The following is a 17,727-nucleotide window of genomic DNA, read 5'->3' as shown; positions in this document are numbered from 1 at the left end:
TAAAACTAAGAATCTGTATCTGGACTAAACTAGTTACAGGAAAGGGGGAAAACAAGTGTGAATGCTTTCTTTTAAATCAGAAAGTTGAGAGGGATGGAAAAACTGCCCAAACGGCCAATAACTATAATTTCTGGGCCAGAACCACTCCTTATGTGGTAGATAGGTTACCTAGTGCTTACCACTCCCACTGATAAGCTAGAAGGCTTCCCTCCAACACAGAAAGCTTGGGGGGATCAGAAGCTTACATACAGTCCTGGATACAGCAAATCTGAATCTGGACTACGTTAGTTACAGGAAAGGTAGAAAACAGGCTTAGATTTTTTTTTTTATACAGAAAAGTAGCTAAAACAGCAGTAAAAACAATTCAAATGCAGTGCAAGCTAGCACGCTTGAGTATGTAGCAATGTTAGACCAAACAGTTTAAAAAAATGCAATTAAATTAAAAATGACTAAAAACAAGTGCAGAAGGAGTCTATTAGGTAGAATGAGGTAAAGAGATGGGACTGGGGGGGAGTGTTGCAGATCAAATCTACAGAGGGGGCGGGCAACTGCAAAAGCCTCCAAATTTAAACAACAAGACAGGAATAGGGAGGGTGGATAGGGGAAAAAACAACACCTTCAGCAGAGATCTGAAAAACTATACAGTGAAACAAAAATAACAGTGCACAACTCTGAAGTCAGCCGGCAATGATATAAAATTAGTCAAGCAACAATTAACAGCACACAACTCTGAAGTGCCAGAAAAATATACTTAGCTCTGTGTTTCTCCAGATAGTTTGAAGAGCACTCTGTCAGGACACAGGAAGGCTCCAGCAATGATGGTTTAGCTTGAGTAGTGGAGATGTGATGTAAGTAATGGGAACTGGCTCAAATGAAAACAAAGTTGTGTTAGTGGGACTTGGAGGGGTGGGTGTCGAAGTAGAGTTTGGCTTAGAGGTTACCAGATTTTGGATGGAAGAGATAAAGTGTTTATTCAGGAGGGTAGCTGTTTCCTGAGAGGAAGAGTTAGGGTATGGGGAGGGATTAGAGGGCTTTCCAGGATAGAGGATGTTGTTGAGAGTTGACCAAAATTTTCGAGGATTGGATTTGTTGTTAAGCTGAGCTATAGTATAACTTTTTGTCTTTAGTTGTATGTTTTTGCAAGGTTCCTCAGTTGCCTGTATTTTTGAAGAAGAGGTGGTTGTTTAGATTTAGTCCAGTTTTTCCAAGCACTATCTCTTTGTTTCATAAGGGACCTAGTGTCCTTGGAGAGCCAGGGAGCATGATTTGATTTTACTCTGATCTTCCTAGAGGGAGCTAAGGAGTTTAGAGTACTCATGAAGATGCTATTGAAAGTGCTTACAGCATTGTTTAGGGGGAGGTGTTTTAGGATGGACCAATCTATGTTGTGGAGAATGGACTTAAATTAGGATGAATTGAAAGTCGATAGTTTTTGACAGTCTTTAATAAGGTGGGATTTAGGAATATGGGAGTAGTGTCTTAAGATGGTGGTAGGGAAATGATCACTGAGGGGAGTCAGGTAAGGTGGTGGGATTGTGGTTTTGGTGGGGGGGATTGGTAAGGATCCAGTCTATGATAGAGCTGGAGGTGGAATTTTTATGGAAGCGTGTGGGAGATGTTATAATTTGGTAGAAGCCATGTAGGTGGATACTGAGTTGGGGGGAGTCAGTTGTGAGTTTGGACCAATCAATGTTGACATCACCAAGGATAAGTGTCTCATATGGTATGCTGTGGGAGAACCAGGATAGGATGTTTTCAAGAATGGGCAGATTGTTACCAGGAGGAAGGTAGACAGAGGCAATTGCAAGTTTTTTGTGGGGATTCAGATGGCAGTTAAGGATGATGATTTCAGCTGGGAGGAAGTCAGGAATTGGGGAAGGGTAAGGTGAGAGGTTAAGGTTGTTTGAGTAGAGGATGGCCACGCCACCCCCTTTTTTTACAGGTCTATCAGATCGGAAGATATTATAACCTGGTGGGAGTATTTCACTATTTGAGATTTGTGGCTTGAGCCAGGTTTCAGATATTGAGAGGATGTGAGGGGTATTGAGAGCTATCCATGAGTGCAGCTCAGTAACTTTAACACAAATACCAATTGATATAACATCAACATCAAAATAAAACCTGGATTATTTAGAAGCATGTAAATCACACTCTATTTGCTGTATTTCAAAATAATCAAGTTTTAATACCTAGGGGTTGATGTTTTAAACTCACCATAATTCCGGAACCCTTTACTTCCATCCAGACATTAAATCTTGCGAGAATATACTCACATTAGACAACTATTGTTTGCTGTCATGCTTACAATGAAACTAGATAGACCTACCAAAAATAAATAGGTCAATATATTGCAAGGTCAACTCATTACACAATTAAAAAGTACATATTTTATAATAGTGCACATTCAGTGTACGATCAAACACATTAATCATATGTCTCAAACAAAGCTATTTTAGTATACTGTGTATAACCCTAACTAAACAGCGATCCTATACTATAAGGATCGTATATGTCAAAGGAGGTACTCCCACTGCAAGGCTACATAAACCCAAACCCCATCGTTCAGTGTACAAACTAGCGCACTAATCATATAGCTAAAACAGAGCTATCTAAACTACTACCTGGCTGAAGAGCAATCCCTGCATATATCAAAATATAATATAGAAAATGCACTACAAATACAAAGTTGAATGAAAAAACATCACTAAATACCTACAGTAACATATAAAGAATATATATAAAAATATATAATGAAAAAACTAATCTACATAAAACATAACATAAAAAAGTTAATGGCTATAAAAGTATATTGCCATACATTCTAATCCATGTAACAAAACCTAATACAACAAAGACATATTGTCTACATGTAACCAATCCACTAACATATAAACTATGAACCTAAACATTTAAAACAGAAAACTCAACAATATACTGTCAACTTCCTATCTCTCAAAAAGGGCTTAAGTGACAAGGCTTCATTGAGGCCATGCAGCTTATCTGCTTGTAACACAACTATCCATTTCTGTTCAATTTTTTTCAAGGCATTCCTAGTATTACCTAACCTCACAGTAGATGGTAACATTTGCAAAATAATAAAAGAAAAACTATGAACTTTACTTTTTTTCTATAATATGTTTGGCAATAGCACTCCTAGTATCTCCAATGTTGCTATAATAAATATGCTCTCTGATTCTATCTCTCAAAGCTGTAGTGGTCATGCCTACATAGAACTTTGAACACTGATTGCACTGAGCTAAGTATACATTTGTTGTGGAACAATCTGCATAGTGTCAAAACACATATATCCTACCTGTCATAGGATGTATAAAAATGTTTTTATTAGCCACATACTTACAAAAAATACACTGTCTACATCCAGAAGTCCCCCCCCTCTCTCTCTCTTCTGATGCAATCTGCTCAGACATTGAACCTATTCTGTGGCAAAGATGTCTTTTCAAATACTTTAAATTCCTAAAGGTAACCTTTGGGTAGGCTCCCACAACTTGTTTTATACCATTATCCACTGCCAATATATGCAAATCCTTACGTACTACCTCCATAATACTTTTATTGTCAGAAGTAAAAGGAAGGCATAGTCTGCATTCTTTTTTTAAGAGGTGTATGTGTTTACCAAAATTTAACCTATTCCCCTTAAATTAATAGGGTTTACCCTTCCCCTTCCTTTCATGACATACTACATTTAAATGTGCATCACATTCAGTCTCACTATACCCTCTATTCCAAAATTCTTCTTTCAGTAGCTTAACCTGTTCAGTTAATACAGCATCCTTACTAGTAAGCCTCAAAAGATGTAAAGCCTGCCCCTTCAACACATTTTTAAAAACATACTGAGGGTGCACAATAGATCTCGTTAGATAAATATTTTATTTACTTTTCTTAAATGTCTGAGTACTTAACATAGTACTATCCCTAATCAATTTCACATCCAAAAAAATCAATCTCATCTGTAGATATGTGAGATGTAAATTTTAAAAATGATGTACTACCATTTAAATATTCAATAATCCCATCCAGTTCTTCTAGGGAGCCACGCCATATGCAAAATATATCATCCACAAATCTACTATAATGCATAAGATGTTTACTATATACTTCATTGTTCATTAACACTGTATTTTCCCAATGTGCCACCACGATATTTGCATAAGAGTTGGCACATGGGGTGCCCATGACAACCCCATAAAGTTGAATAAAATAATTCCCATCGAAAGTGAACACATTATTTGTTAAAACTAACTCCATTAACATACATAGCATCTGAATATGTCCATTGTCAAAATCACTGTTTCTCAAAACTCCCTCATGTACTGAATCCCCACATCATTTGGAATACATGTAAACAATGAACAAACATCCATTGTGACTAACTCATCTAACTCACGTAAAGAAACTCTTTCCAACTTTTCATAGAGAGTAACCAGAAAATGTTGTGTATCTCTTAAAATAACAGATGATTTCAACAATACGGGATGCAGCTCATATGTGTTTACTTCTGTCATTTGAGAATATGAAAAAGTTAACTGTTACTCTTCTGTCTTCTGAGGTTAAAAAATATTTGAATACCTGTTTGGCATATACTTCTCATGTAACTAATGATGATGTAAAGTGTTTTTATGATGCTTTTGGGTCAGTCATGAGAAGATTTGCTTGGTTACATTCTCAAAATCTTCCTAAAGATGTTAAAACTGAAATTTTAAATAATCCCCTAGACAATGAAGTTCTGTTTGGCCCTTCTGTAGCTGAGATGCGTAAGAGGTTTGATGAGAGGGGAAAGTTGATTAAAGGGGTGATCCAACTCTTCCAACCTTCCTTTTTCAAAGTTAATAAACATTTTCCTACCACCTAACCCCCCCTTCAAAAAGCAATTCAAGCAACAAGGTGGTGCCAAACAGATTTTAAAAAGCAGTGGCAAGGAAACACAAAAGGAAAGGGAAAGCCTCTCAATATCAAGGATAGTCCAAATCTTCAGAATGACTTTTGTCTTCTTCAGGCCCCCCACCTCCATCCTAGCAATCTGCCCCTCTCCCTCTCTCTCTGAGTCAGCATCTTCTTTTATGACACCAAATTATTTCAAACAAAGGGGTTCTCAAAGTCATTCAGCAGCGGTACACTTGGCAATGGAAGTTCTCTCTCCTTAGCAGGGAATTTCTCCCTGCCCAGTAAACCAGTTATCTCTGTTCCTTCCAGTTCTGGAACAAGTAATGTTTCAGGGACTCACAGAACCAGTGCCAACCTGCCAGATAGGCAAACAGTTGTATTCAAGGATGCATTTTATTGCCAAAGAAAGAAGGGACTCGGAGGCCTATACTAGACCTATCCTTTCTCAAACCTTTTGTCAAGATCCAAAAGTGCAAAATGTTATCTCTTCAGACCTTGTTACCTCTTGTCCCTTTACCAGTTTTCATGGTATAGCTATCCTTAAAGGATGCCTACCATCAAATTCCTAATCGGCAATTTTCCTAAGATTTTCTGTATCTGACTCACATAATCAAATCCCTGTCTCACCTATTGGACGATCTATCTACTGTTCCAAGCATATGTAGAGTGTTCGGCTCCAGTAAATGCTTATTACAGACATCAAGGCATCCATATTTCCTTATTTGGATTATTGCCTTATATTTGCAGACACTCTTTCCGGTTGTCATTAGTCCTTAGCAACTCTTTAGAATCTTCTATTTAGTCTGGATTTTCAAGTGAACTGATAGAAATCTTCTCTTATCCTTTCTTACAGAATTGTTTTCCTGGAATGTCTTTCAGATTCTGCCCTGGAAAGAGCATTTCTTCTTCCAAACAAGTAAAGAAGTTTCAAAAGTTCTTCTTGAGCTTTTCCTGTCAAAACCAGGTAATCCACCAGAGAATTTCTCAGGATTCTGGGCTACATGGATTCTGTGATTCTTATGATTCCCCTACCACACTTCACATGAGAAAAATCCAGTGGTATCTCAGGTCAGTCTAGACTCATTATCTACATCCTTTAGCTTTTCAGATCCCTATACTGGGGGTTGTAAAAAGGAAGGTTCTATGGTGAGTTGACCAGTTGTCTCGGATCCCAGTTCTCCCATTCTCCCTTCCACGTCCTCTTCAGTCTATCACAACAGAAGGTTCAGACCTGGCATGGGGTGCAGTTTCCAAAGGTGTGAAAGTGCAATGTCTGTGGAACAAACTCAGCAAACAAAAGCACATGAATGTCAAAGGAATGATAGCAATAAATGCTTTGAAAGCCCTATACCATCTCTGGTCTCCAGGACATTTACAAGTTGTCACAGACAACACCATAGTGGTACATAAACAAGTTGGGGGAGGGGGACTACCAAATTTATCCCCCCCTTTCACATTTGCTGTGATAGCCTGGGAGGTATCAACTCAGTTCAGTTTGACTCATCAGACTTCATGCATTCTATTAGAGTCTATTAGAGCAAAACTTTGTAGCAGGCAAGCTAAGCAAGACAAGGACAGACCTAACAAATGGAAACTTCACCCTTTTGTTTTGTAAGAATTGATCCAACTCTGGAAAAACTTCAAGTAGATCTGTTTGCCTCCTTTCAGAACAGTCAACTAAAGAAATTCTGCTCCAGGATTCCTTGCAAACAGGCCTGGAAGACAAACGGATTCTCATTCCCATGGACAGGAATGTTCCTCTTTGCCTTTCAACTGATATCTAGAATTCTTCTAAAGATACAGAAGAGCTCCCCAAAGATTGTTGAGATGACTCCCTTTTGGCCCAGTCAGCAGTGGTTCTTTTTTTGAAACTCTCCAAGTTCAATTACCACAGCATTCCCACAGACTGGATTTAATAACACAAGACAGGGATTCTTTGATGTACCCCAACTTGCTTGGATGATAACATGTTTGAGATCTTTTAAGCACCTTTTTCTGAGGATATGTAGCATATTTTAAAGGAGGCAAAGAAACCTGCTACTAGAAACTCATAGATGGGTAAGTGGAAGAGAATTTCTAGTTGGTTCCTTTCCTAAAAGAAGGCTCCTTTTAAGGCCTAGATGCCTCTGTTTATACAATATTTGTGCGAGTTATTATCCTTGGCCCCTCTTATTCATCTTTCAAGATTTACCTCATGCCACATCTGGTTGTCTGCCTTGACATCCTGCCCCCTTTTCTACCTGACCTCAAGTGAGGCAGTTTCTGAAAAGCGGTTTTACATAGCTGCTTACCTAGAACATCGGTGCCTCTTTCTTGGGATATTAATCTTGTGCTGTGAAATTATACTGTTCCCCTTGCAACCTGCTCAGTTAGCTGATCTGAAGTTCTTATCTTGGAAAACAGCATTGCTTACTATTCTGAATCTGCACTTGTGTAAGATGCAGTGTTCTTCATTATCACCCCACTTTTACGCTCTGTCAGTAAAACATAATATTAGATCTGAAGTTGTCAATCTTCATCTTGTCAACACCTGTGGGTTCAGTTCTGATCCTTCTGACTTGGCCGTTTCTGTAGCTTGTGGACTCCAAAAACTCTTGAGCACATCCCTTAGCCATAATGTGTCGGGTAGATTACCTCAAATCTCATTTGCTGCTTTCAGCTTCAGATGTGGTTTCTCCATATTGCTCTCGAGCCTACCAGTTAAATGTGATAATTTATTTTAAATCTCTTCCTATCCCTTTAAAACCCTTTAAATGCCTCTATTGCATCTTCTAAACTTATAGCCATTGTTTTTTTAGGCAGTTTTTTACTTAATATATTTACTCTCTCTCTCTTCCTCCCCAACTACCATAAGGTAACTTTCTAATACCATTGCTTGTATCCCTTACCCTTACTCAAAAAAAAGAAGCCTACATTTTTCTCTCCTTTTTTCCAATTATTTGTTCCTCATAGTGTTTCGTGTGTGTGTGTGTCTGTGTGTGTGTGTAAGAGAAAGGTTCCATTGTCTGACCAGCATTCTCTCTGTATCTATTGTTTTGGTCCTCTTAATTTGCAAGAGGACTGTTCTATCTGCCATGCTTTTAGTCACTGAGCATTGGTAGAGAGATGAAATAAGCTTATACTTAATGATCACCTTCCCTATATGGACGGGCATCTTCTTCCTCCTCTTCTAGAACCTTGGAGGTGAAGAAGTGATCTTCCTTGGTTCTGAGTGTTTCCTCAGTGCCAAGCTCTATAAAGAAAAGGACATCGGAGCTGATGCCTAAGGCTTTGACCCTGAAGGATTCTTTGGAACTGTCTGTTACTCTTTCAGTTCTGACTCCTTTGTCAGCTCCAGAACAACCTGCTATACCAATCACTTCCCTGCCAAGGACGCAATATTCCCCTTCACTGGATCCTTTTGCAGACAGACCACCTTCCCCCTTTCTAAAGAGTCCAAAGTCCCCCTCGGTGGTCTCAGACCATTCTTCCAGGAGTCTTACTGAAGTCGACGTGGAAAGGTTCATGATGAAGATTCGTTGGGCCCAAAGCATGTCAGGCATTCTATCAGCTCCTACCCCTTTGGGTCAGCCACTGACACCTTCCACTTCCCCTGCTAACCCTCCTCGTCTAACCTCCACAGGGACCTTAGAGTCTTCGGTTCCAAGCTTCCCAGGACAACCATGTCAGTTATGAATGTTTCTTTCTTGCTGGAACAAACAATTGCCCTGAGCAGTCTGGTTGTGTTGGAACTGAAGTCCTCTCTGGGCCACAGCCTGGTGGTCAGTTCTGAGTGTTTCAAGTCTGCTGCTGGGTTTTCAGAGATGTCTTGGTGCCTCAATAAGCCAGCACAGACAGGCTCGTGTTCAACTACAGTTTCAATGGGGACTTCATTGGGGCAGGGGGAGCTTTGGAGTCGAGGCCTTCTTTTTTGGCTCTGGAGCACCCTTTCTCTTCTGGTGGGTCAGCCTTCAAGACCATGAAGAGGGCATTAGCTACATCCAGTTCTAGGTTGGTTCCTTTCTCCTTGGAGCCTCTGTCTCAGGCTGCCTTGAGTCTGTTGCATTAACCAACTCCTTCACAAGGCCAGTGGGTACTGCAACCTCAGGCTACACAGCAGGGTACCCCTTCTTCTTCTGAAACCTCCCCATATGTTCCCCCAAGGAGGTCCCTTGAAAGAAATCATGCAAGAAGAAGCACTTGGACTCTCCAGAAGAGTTTGTCACAGAAGACACAGATTTCAATGAAGGCAAAGGGACCCCCAATCTCCTCCTGACAATGTCACATTTGGATATATCTTGGAAAGACTTAAACAGAGAGTTGGTTGGAAGTCCCTCAACCCTTTGACTGAGGAATCTGTGTACCTGCAGGCTTTTGGTACCAATCCATCTACTTCCTGGGTGTCTGCACCTGCAGACGAGCTCATTGAATTGATTCCTCGATGGGTATGGAAGACCCCTGATGCTACCAAGCCAATCCCCAAGAGACCAGATAAAATCATTACAGCCCCAGAAAACAAGACTTTTTGGACTAATAGAGTTCCTGTAGATGCCATGGTGATAGCGGTGGCCACTAAGAAGGAACTAGCAGAAGAAAGTTCCTCTGTCCATCCCCCAACAAGGAGTTGCGGGCAATGGATAGATTCGGGAAGCGAGTTTATGCTTCATCAACCTTTGCCGTATAGTCTTTGAACTACCTGGCACATTTTACAAGATTGCAGAGAGAACTGATCAAGGAGCTGTTGGATACTCTCTCAGGAGCTGTTTCTGAAAAGGTACGGGATTCAGTTACCTCTCAGATAGCTACCCTGACATCCATTTCCAGTTCGTCCATGAGGCTCATTTCTCATGTTGTCAAAGGAAAGACAAGAGTAGTGAGTTCAGGAATTTCCATAAGGAGGCATGCCTGGATGTGCTTGTGCAATTTTGTGGAGCCCTTGAAGTCTTTGCTTGTCAGTGCACCTTTTGACGGCTTTTCCCTTTTTGGCCCAACTATTAGAGACATTTTAACCAGGTGTGGGAAGGATGGAAAAACCCTTTCTGCCATAGGAGTACATTTTTTCATTCCTCAGAAGCCCTTAACTAGGAACCAATGAGGAACAGACAAAATATGGTTCAGAAAGTCTCAAGGGTCTTTCCAGACTACACCTGGTGGAAGTTCCCCCAGAGGCAGGGGGGGACAATAATGAAAGATGCTGCCCTTGTGCCAGAGGTGGCCCGCAACATCAGGATTCCCAAGATACCTTCTTCGGGAACCCCTTCCAGCACTCCTGAATGGAGGCCCGATTGTCCACCTGTGGAGGCAATTGGGGGTCGCTTGTCCCTGTACCTAAAAGCCTGGCAAGAAATCACCTCCAATACTTGGGTGCATAGAATCATTTTCAGAGGCTATACAATTCCCCTTTCCCTTCATCCTCCCTGTTCAAAGAGATTCCCTGATGTTCCACCCAGTCAGAGAGAACAGGTAGCTATTCAAATTCAAAGGCTGCTAGAAAAAAAGAGACATCCCAGAAGTCCCACCAGACCAAATACGATCTGGATTTTACTCAATGCTCTTTTCAGTGCTAAAAAAGACAGGGGACTGGAGACCAATTTTGAATCTCAGCAAACTGAACGAATCTGTTTGAAAAAACAAATTCCAGATGGTCACATTTCAGTCCATTCTTCCTTTTTTAGGAAAGGACAACTAGATGTGCTGTATAGATCTTCAGGATGCGTACTACCACATAAAGATGGATAGACTGTCCAGAAGATTCCTTCACTTCCAGCTGGAAGCCAGTCATTAGCAATTCAGAGTTCTGCCCTTTGGTCTCACCACAATCTCCAGGGCATTCGCCAAATGCATGGCAGTAGTAGCAGCTTACTTAAGACTGCAAGGATTCCAGGTGTTTCTTTACTTAGACAACTGGCTCATGTCTGCTACTACCAGGCAACTACTACTAGCATCAAAACTAAAGGTCCTACAGTTATGCGACCATCTAGGCATTCTGATTAACTTCCAACAAATCCTTGCTGGAATCCACTCAAAATTTAACATTTATAGGAGCGCTGTTAGACACAAGAACCTCCATTGCCTCACTCCTTCCATCTCAACTGGAAACTGTCCATACTCAGTTTCAGGCTCTACTACAAAGAAACAGAGTCCCTACATGTCTAGTGCTTCAAGCATTAGGCTCAATGATGGCAGCCATAACTCTTGTTCCCCTAGCCAGGTTTCACATGAGAATATTGCAATGGTTGCTTGCAGTACAATAGGAATCCTTCAACACCCTTTCACAATGCCAGTATTCATCACCAACATATGCAGAAGGGATCTTCTGTGGTGGATTCATTCAAGCCAAGTTTGTCAAGGACGCACATTCATTCCTCCTTAGCCCAAGGCCACAGTGACCATGGATGCTTCTCAGCTTGGTTGTTGGGGGGGGGGGGCATTACCAGGGAAAGACAGTCCAAGACTCTTGGTCCCCATTAAAGGCCAACCTGAACATAAACGTTCTAGAGCTGTGAGCTGTGAGCTGTGTTACTGCTGTTATGGGCATTCCAAGACTCTCTAACTCTAGGGATGATTGCAGTTCAGACAGACAACATGTCAGTGGTCTGGTACATCAACAAACAGGGAGGAACCAGATCTTGCTCTTTATGCCGAGAAGTCCTCAGAGTTTGGCAGTGGATGATCTCATCCAACCGCTTTCTAATTGCAATACATATTCCGGGGAAGTTCAGTGTGATACAGACAAATTGAGCAGGTGCATCCTTCTACCTCACCAGTGGTCCCTCAATCCAAAAGTGTCAGAAAGGATTTTCTGATTATGGGCCAGCCTTGCCATGACCTTTTTGTCTCTCCTCTGAACAACAAATGCAGCATCTACTTTTCCCTCATGCCCCCGAGGGGGAATTACCAAGGGACACTCTTCTCCACAGTTTCCCCCCCAGTCTCTTTTATGCCTTTCCTCTGTCCCCACTAATTCCCAAATTTCTACAGAAAGCAACCAAGTTGAAGAGCAATGTCATCCTCATTGCCCCCTTTTGGCCTCGGCAGATTTGGTTTCCCTTCCTATGGCCTCATCTGGTACAAGCTCCATGGATTCTGGATCCAACTCCAGACCTCCTGGCACACCTAACGAGCATGTCACCCATACATTACAAGTCTTAAGTTGACAGCTTGGTTTCTCCTGTTCCATTAGTGGTCAGGTATGATATGCTGTCCTCCCCAGTTAAACATATACTTTTGGTGTCTCATAAATCATCTACTGGCAAACTTTATGAGAGTAAATGGAAGAGATTTGTTCAGTGGGCCTCATTACATGACTTTGATCCCTTTTCAGCACCAATCCATGAAATTCTTCACTTCCTAGCCTCTGTTTTCAATGATGGTGCTTCCACCTCTGTGATTAAAGTTCAACTGCAGCCATCTCTAATTTTCACAATGTTTTCCAAGGATCTTCCATGGCCTTGCATAGACTTTGCAAAGCCTTTTTAAGAGGTGCTCTCTTCTTAAAACTCCCTTACAAGGACCCTACTCCTCCTTGGGATCTTACTTTAATGGTACATGCCTTGACACAAATTCCTTTCAAACCAGCCTCTAGATGTGATCTGAAGTTTCTGTCCTGGAAAACTCTCTTCTTAGTAGCCATTATCTCAGCTAGAAGAATTTTGGAAATTCAGGCACTTTCGTCTAGACCATCATACTTGATTTTTCACAAGGATAGAGTTTGCCATAGGACCAACCCATCTTTTTTACCTAAAGTTGTGTTGGAAACCAATCCTAATCAGTGCATTAATCTTCCAGTCTTTTTCCCAAATTATTCTAACAAGGGTGAGTACTCATTACATCTATTAGATATTCACAGACAACTAAGATTCTACCTTGACAGGACCAAGGACATCAGGAAATCTGACCAGCTGTTTGTTTCTTTTTCACATATCAAATTGGGACGACCTGTAAACAAAGTAACCCTAGCTAAGTTTATTTCAGATTGGATTTCCTTTGTTTATAAGAGGAGAGGTATCTTCTTACCTTTACCGCCAAAAGCACATTCAAGTAGAGCGGTAGATACTTCTGCTGTCTTTCAATCAAGAACTTCCATGGATGACATCTGTGTAGCTGCAACTTGGGCATCTCCCCATACCTTTGTTACTCATTACACGTTAGATCTGGTCTCTAGGGGAAGAACATTGTTTGGTTCAATGGTGCTCAGGAATATCCTTCCTTGAATCCACCCAAGGTTATAAGTAGCTGGGGAATCTTTCCCAGAGGTGATGACAGGATGAAGATTGAAAACTTCAGATAAAGAAGTTATGTCTTATCATAATGTTCCATCTGAGTTGTCCATCATCACCTCCCCACCCTCCTTCCCCTTACTGGATTTCCTGGAAGAATGGATTTTCACACGAGTTCCTTTTGGAATATAACTATAATCCAAATATGGTCTCTTTCAATACCTTTTATGTCTTTAATTCTATAATCAACAAACTCGATCTGGGGTAATCTACCTATGCATTATGGGTAAGGGATGTTCTTAAGAGTTTTTGGAGTCTATGAGCTGTAGAAACGGTTGAGTTGGTTCTGAAGGATCAGAAATGAACCCACAGGTGATGACAGATGAAAATGGACAACTCACATGGAACATTATTGTAAGACAACTTCTTTTTACAGTTCATCAGTTTGGTATTGCAGCTCTGGACAAGCTGCCCTGCAGTCCCCAAACATATCCACTGTAAGGATCCTGGTATTCCTTCAGTAAATCCATAGTACTTCAGTTTATTTTCATGGCATTTTCCACAGCTTCTTCAGGTTAGAGTCCACATAAAGTCTCCACTCTTGGCCTCAAAATCCTTTACTGTGAAAGGCAAATATCTCTGTCACTATGTCTCCCAGTTGTTCTTTTAACAGACAATTGCATGTAATTCATATTAGACTAGATATTTCATGTTTATGCTTCTGTAATTCATTGTCTATACATAGAACCATTACATTTTTATCATATTATCTAGTCCATATAACTGTTTAGTAGTGAAAACAACCACAATGTATATATTTACCCTTGCCCATTTGTCCTTGTGTCATAACTGAAAATTTTATAGACCAGCTCATTTACCTGATTACCAAATGTAATAATAACAGTAAATACAACTACGCTACTGTCTTCCCTTACAGCTATTAGTATTCACAGATTTGACAGTTTTAACAAATAAGAGCATTTTTCTAGAAGCCATCACATTTACAGAATATAGTAATGAAGTACCTATGGGCGGCCACAGTGGCGCAGCGGTTAGCATTGCCGCCTCACAGCAAGAGGTTCTCCGGTTCAATCCTCGGCTTGGGTGCCTTCTGTGTGGAGTTTGCATCTCCTCCCTGTGGTCACGTGGGTTTCCTCCAGGTGCTCCGGTTTCCTCCCACATCCCAAAGACATGCTGTAGGTGGATTGGACAATCTAAATTGGCCCTAGGTGTGAGTGCATGCATGTGTGTGCCTTCTGTGGAAGGTTGGGCACCGGGCTGGCAACTCGACACTGTAAAACTCCACTGCCAATCATGAGCGGACAGGTGATCTGCTGTGGCGACCCCTAACCGGGAAAAGCCAAAAGAAGAAGAAGAAGAAGTAATGAAGTACCTGTGTTATGTACATATAATGACTATCTTTTCAGTGGTGTGTTTAACGTTGTCCTAATCAACAGCTGTTTAATGATGAATGATTTTTCTAATGTGATACAGATCATTCTATCACATTTAATCTTCTTGAAATAATTATCTTATAAAAAGAGCAGACTCCTTTCAAAAATGTCCATGTGTACCATGTGGAGAGAAATTAGCCCAGTTTGGAGACTCTTTTTAACCTGTGGTACTTAGCTTCAGTTGAGGTCTGTAGCTTGTAGCTCCTTTTCTCAGTGGATTGTCCAGCATATCACATTCTTCTACCAGAAGAAAGTCAAGCCATTGCCAGCTGGTATCAGGACAATTTCCACCAGGAATGCAGTAACTGAAGCTGCTGTTACTGCTGATGTAGCCCTGCTGCAAAATTCTACAAGTTTTGCTACATCATATTAGTTCATAAGATTACAAAGCATTATCTTTTGAGTATATAAACCTGCTCAGGTGCTAAGTGTGGCAGACAGGCTCTATGAAGTCTCCTCCTTAACTGAAAAATTTACCATCTTTTTCCTTTCTTAGCGACGTTTCTTATAGTCTGCACAAGCTATTATGATTTAGTGTGCTACCTGCTTCAGCAAGCAGATGACAGCTACACATTTGTAGGTTCATAGGTAGGTACTAGGCTGTCGGCCCTAGGGCCTATACAAGCCTAGCCAAATAGGTACCCTGGCTTTTGCCACCCAAGAAAATTATTTTCCTGTGCCCCTGTCGAGCAGAGCCACAGAGGTTATCCCTGGGGTGAATTTCCTATTTCCCATCCAATCATCAAGATTTTTCTTGAAGAGTGCTAATGAGGAGCTTTGTTTGATATAGATTTCTTTAGCCTTTTGAGTCCTTGCTTGACACTGCTTAGGTATGATGTTATCCAAATACAAGGCACAATTTTTCATGCCTTCATGCATGCATGAATGCATGAAACCAATTTACAGACTAGTTAATCACAGGATATTGCCAGCAAAAATTCCATTGGAACAGCTATATGTTGATCTTTGACCATAGCCTGCATCAGTAACAATTTATTCCACACAGACAGTAGTTAAAATTAAGCAGAAGTACACAGGCACCAAGCTGTTATTCTTGTTACTGGAAACAAATATGAAATTTCTTAATAAAAGTCAAAATTTTCATTAGGTTTTGAGCATACTGTCTTAAACTTGGAGGTTCTACCTTAAGATATGCCATGCATTTATATGGCCTCTGTGCAGACATTTTTTTATGCAACCAGTCATTCTCCACCCAGACAAGATCCTACAGATCTCGACCAAACACCGTACACCATCCTTCTATCGGTAATCTCCATATTGCTTCTTATGATGTGACTCCAGATGAGTGAGCCTCTTGGCTTTAAAATTTCAGCCTTCATCGACATGGGGGTTGGGCAGGGTCCCAAGTAGTAGAGAATGTGATATACAGCCAACTTCTACATACTTGTACACAGGACATTTGTAGCACTGTTTCTGTAAGGCTTATGGCCTCCACCTCCGATTGTGCAGACAGGGTAGCTCCCATAGCTTTCTGTCATGACAATAGAATAGGCCAATGACTGCTTTTTATGGCCAGTCCCTCTGATGACTCTGTCTTATTCCCAAACCCGAGTCACAGGCAGCAGAAATGGATTTTTTTTTGCCTCTACACAAGTAGACTGATGATGTTACTCCACAAATATGTAAATATCTGTCAGAAATAAGGATGTCACACTAATTCTTCAATGTATTTCATTATACCTTTCTTGTGATCTTTCATTTCAGAATGTGTATACCAGCAGTGCTCTTTCTCCAGGCCATCTGCACCATCCAGTCTGTAGCAGTCTAGGTTTATTTTGGAAAGCATGTTGTTATGTCTGATAGCAAAGATGCCCCTTAAAGTCATGTATATGTCCTACTCTACTAAAGTAGGAAAGACAAAACTATGAATTTTGTTCTCTCTTGGATTTTTCATTGAGTTTCTTTTTTCAGCATTAATTTTAAATGGGAACATGTCCTTGTTTCTACAGCAGTTTAATTGTAGTGTTTTCACCAAAAGCACTTTCATAGTGGGGAATTCCCTTTTATCCACTGTTGTATGACCTCAGAGGACATATATTTAAGTTTGGGGATGTGCGGGGTGGGGGGTTGCCCCCTGACAAAAAAAAAAAAAAAAAAATATTTACTCCAAGGTTCGCTGAAAGTGCTTTCAGCAAAATATTTTGGTGTATTTGCATTCATGGGAAGTGGTGTTGATCTATCAACAGGATTCCTTTTAAATACATATAAGTCTTCATGTAACTTTTCAGTTATTGTGCTTTTGGGGCACATTCACAATAAATATTCAGTAGTCATTGATGCAAAACACTATCTGTTTAGTGGCTGCATTGAGTAATACAAATTGTACATGTAATCTGAAGTAATTGCATGTAACGTTTTAGTAAAGTGGTGTAATCTCTAGACCATCTCAGAGTATGAGGCCAGAGTTCATGGAATCTTTTTTTCTGTGTAGATCACAAAGTGTGCTAAACTTAAAATTGAGCTGGGGTAACCTTGTAAGCATGAGTATTACTGCTTTCACCTTTAGGTAACAGGTGCACCCCCCTCCCGTCCATGGACAAAGCTAAAATATTTATGACATTGCAGTGGGTTTTAAGATTCAGTGCACTTCTTTGGCAATCAGTTTATTTTTTGTAGTTGCAGGACTCATTGAACTTATGTAGAGCAACCTCATTTCCATAATTTAATATAGTAATGAAAAATACTTCTATATCCACAACAGCTTTTCCCATTTTTGCACATGGAGTTGGGGTGCCACTTCAACAGTGACAATCATTTAGAGCCAATATTCCACTGCCGGGAGACTAATCTTACCATAGTTGTTCTTTCATGCCACAAATACATACACACTCTCACACCTATGGACAATTTAGAATATCCAGTCAACATACTGCATGTCTTTGGAATGTGGAAGAAAACAATAGCACCTGGAGAAAAAACACACAAATACAGTGAAGACATGCAAAGTCCCCACAGAAAGCACTACAGACAAGAATTGAACCGGAGAGCCTCTTGCTGTGAGGTGACAACACTATTTGCCACTGTACAGGTGAGTATACTTGCTTTTGTTGAACATCCTTTACATTAAGCCACATTATATTGGCTCAAAACATTGAACACCTAATACATTGAAAATAAGTGAAAAACAGAAAAACAAATTTTCTTTGCAGGGA

This window comes from Protopterus annectens, chromosome 8.part0, assembly GCF_019279795.1.
Source record: "Protopterus annectens isolate FY-2018-M chromosome 8.part0, PAN1.0, whole genome shotgun sequence".
Taxonomy (NCBI): domain Eukaryota; kingdom Metazoa; phylum Chordata; order Ceratodontiformes; family Protopteridae; genus Protopterus; species Protopterus annectens.
The sequence above is the reverse complement of the archived record's forward strand: the minus strand, read 5'-3'. Positions refer to the sequence as shown.